Raw genomic sequence first — 3799 nt, forward strand, 5'->3', positions numbered from 1 at the left:
GCATGGATATAAACAGAAAGGTGATTAGACCAGGTGTGCTTGATTTGTGGCAAGTCCACCGAGCACCCAGGCCTGAATAAAACAATATCTCTCCTGAGCGTGTGGAATTGGTTACTTGCACGCCGGGCACGAATCTGCTTTTCGGACAACACCTCTCTGCTGTATTGTATTTCCAGCAGACATCTGGTAAGTTGAAATCCGCCACGAGAACAAGGGCTAGCAATCATGAGACTTCTCCCAACTGCTTATAGAGTATTTCGTCTGCCTCTTCATCCTGGTTGGGTGGTCTGTAACAGACTCCCACCATGATATCTGCCTTGTTGGCCTTTCCCCTGATTCTTACCCATAAACACTCAACCCTATTGTAATCATCCTTAAGCTCTAGACAATCAAAACAATCCCTAACATACAGGGCTACCCCACCACCTCTCCTTCCTTGTCTATCCCTTCTGAAGAGTTTATAACCATCCATTGCAGCACTCCTGTTGTGCGAGTCATCCCACCATGTTTCAGTGATGGCACTATATCATAGTTTTCCTGCTGCACAATGGCTTCCAGCTCCTCCTGTTTGTTGCCCATGCTGTGTGCATTGGTATAGATGAACTTCAGTTGGGCTATTGATCCCACCACCTTTTTGAGGGGAGAAGCCCTAATTCCTATGTGACCATTCTCAGGCGCTCCCGTGGTTTCTAACACATCCATAACCCTGGTGTCTTTACTGCCACATGGATCTCCGTCCCCTAATGCCACTGAAACAGCAGACTGAAAGACCTCGCTAGCACACCACCCCTCAAACATCGGCGTGTCGTCCCAGGCTTATCTCTAGCAAGCCTGATTTTATCCCTTTCCCCCTTCAAATCTAGTTTAAAGCTCTTTCAATGAGCCCTGTTAACTCCTGTGCAAAGATCCTTTTGCCCCTTTGCGACAGGTATACCCCATCTGTCGCCAGCAGGCCTGGGGTTGTGTAGACTGACCCATGATCAAAAAAATGATTCTGCCAGTGACACCAGGTATTGATCTGCTGGCTCTTCCTGTTTCTTCCCTCATCATTCCCTGCAACTGGAAGGATAGAGGAGAACAGTACTTGTGCTCCTGATAGTTAATAGTTATCCCAAGCCCCTGAAGTTTCTCTTGATTGCCCTCAGATACACTTCAATATTATGTTCTGAGTTGGATATCAGCTGTTATTCCTTGAGGGTAGCATTATCTTTAAATTAAAATGGTCTCAAAAAGACATGAAAGAAAATACGCTTAATATTTAATATACCAATGAGCAATATAGATGCGTATTGATAAAGTCCTGTTTCTAATGCCATAGCAGATGGCTTTTTTCCTACGCTTCAGGTCCTTCCTACATGGCGTCTGTGGAGTACAAAAACCGTGTTCATCCTCCATGGACTCACACAAGATGAGACAGTAGCAAATTGTGTTTCTCTTTTTCTTCGTCTTCTATGCCACTATCATACTCAGAAACCTGCTTATCATTATCACTATAAAGAACAGTGAACAGCTGGAATTCCCCGTGTGCTTCTTCCGGAGCTACTTGTCCTTTGTAGACATCAGTTACTCTAATGTCACAGCTCTCAAGCTCATTCATGATCTTCTTGTTAAGAAGACCATCCCTTTTGTGGGTTGCATAGTTCAAATGTTTGTGGTCCATTTCTTTGGCTGCGCTGAGATCTTCCTTCTCACAGTGATGGCATATGTTCATTGCATTGCTATATATAAACCACAACCACTTCATTACACAAACATTATGAACAAACGTGCCTGTGGCTGGCTGGTGGCAGCTTCTTGAGTGGGAGGCTTTGTGCACTCCCTGGTGCAGACCCTGCTTACCATTCAGCTACAGTTTTGTGGGCCCAATGAGATTGACCACTATTTTTGTGATGTGCACTCTTTGCTGAAGCTGATCTGCACCGACACCTACATTGTTGGTGCCATTGTGGTTGCCAACAGTGGTTTGATTTCCCTGAGCTCTTTCGTTGTTCTTGTTGTGTCCTATGTTGTTATCTTGGTCTCTTTGAGGACATGCTCTTCCAAAGGGTGTCTCAAAGCACTCTCTACCTGCACCTCCCACATCACTGTTGTAATTCTATTCTTTAGGCTGTGCATTTTCATCTATATGCACCCTCCTACCACCTTCACAGTGGACAAGCTGGTCTCTGTTCTACACCATCATCACACCTGTGCTCAATCCCTTGATCTACACACTCCGAAATGAAGAGGTGAAAAATGCCATGAAAATGTTGTGGAGCAGAAAAGTGAAGAGAAGTGAGAAATGAAACAATGCAGTGCTTGTTTGTAAGATGATATGAGCTCAAAAAAGCATAGGGAGGGAAAGAGAAGGGTTTTGCTCTGGTTTTAGCAAAATACTTCAGAATAGACCTGACACCAAATTCAAGGTTTTATGTAACTCTCACCTTTTTCGTTGGTGATTGTTAATCAAAAGCATGTGAGGTGATTGTCACCTATCAAACCTGAGTTTTGAGGGTAGTAATGTGGCATTCACCTTCAGGCACATCATAACTGTGTCTAGGCTTCTCCCAGCACTAAGAACAACCAAGTATTTTGAGAGGTTGTTCTTTCCTACAAGGTCCTACAAGCTTCAGAGAGTGGCGTGTCTTTACATTTCTGCACAAAGAAGCGATGATGGTATCAAGCTTCTAAGAGTAAACAAACCCTTCAGTACAGCACAGCATTGGCAGCTTTCATTTCACATATTTTTATGTGAAATGTCTACAATTAAGCAAGTGCTGAAGAGAGTAAGCAACCTTTGGGGAGGATGGGATTAATTTCATGGTAAAATAGGAGCATGAAAGAAGTAGGGGAAAAAAGATGACAAGGAAAGATGGCACAGATTATACTGAACCAGCAGCAAATACATAAACAAACAAAAAACCACCCATAAATGTTAAAAATATTCTCCAGGTAGAGCATCCTGTTAGCTAGAGTGTGAACTTTCAGTCTAACAAACTCAAACTACTCTGTAATCCATTCAGCTGAGAAAAGGTGGCCAAAGGTGTCTGAAAAATTGATCACTGCCTGCTTCTGGAGTCCCCTTTCTGCTTTCAGTAAATGACTTATTATGAATACCACATTATCATATGATGAATCCATGAGTCAGCTATTAAATACCTGATATTAGGTGCTGTTAGGGTCACTTGCTGATGCAGATAACAGGAGGTGAGTCTTCTCCCCTTCCCCTACCAGTGCAATTGCCAATAATAATAATATTATTACTGCTCTAGTCAGTACCAGGATTCAAAGACTCACCAAGCTAATGGCTAAAAGTTTTCCCACCACAGTGAGTCTGAATGTTCCCATTTTTCTGCATTTGGTATTTCCTGGTGAATGTGCTGTCTGCTTCAGTTTTGTTCTGCCTCCTATCCCTGTTTCCTCAAAACACTCAATCATCTAAACTGTCCAATGACAGCAGATGTAAAATTTGCAATTTAATTCCCAGCTCCAAACCAACCTCATGTACTAGAAACCTAAAATCATGGCTATTCTGGTCTGGATCAACTTCATCTAAAGGAGCCCTGCTCCATTACAGGAACTATATGTCCTTATAGTTGATAATTCACTCATTTGCCTCGAGGTAATCAATGATACATGGAGATTAAATGTAACAATAAGTCCCTGTTACTTTAAAATGGTAGTAAAATTAGAAGTAAAACATCACTACTTGGGCAAAGAACTTTTATTACTTCTTCATATTTCCGGGCTGAAGGGGAAGAAAAATAGGCAGCAATGACTGACAGAAGAGGAAGATTTATCTTTCCTAGAGTTGGGGTGA

General features: G+C 42.5%; 1 pseudogene; it reads left to right on the forward strand.

Moving 5' to 3' along the window:
* Nucleotides 1-225: 225 nt before the first annotated feature.
* Nucleotides 226-2285, forward strand: LOC142091645 (olfactory receptor 4S2-like; annotated as a pseudogene).
* The last annotated feature ends 1514 nt before the right edge of the window (nucleotides 2286-3799 follow it).

The sequence above is a fragment of the Calonectris borealis genome, chromosome 22 (assembly GCF_964195595.1).
Source record: "Calonectris borealis chromosome 22, bCalBor7.hap1.2, whole genome shotgun sequence".
Taxonomy (NCBI): Eukaryota; Metazoa; Chordata; class Aves; order Procellariiformes; family Procellariidae; genus Calonectris; species Calonectris borealis.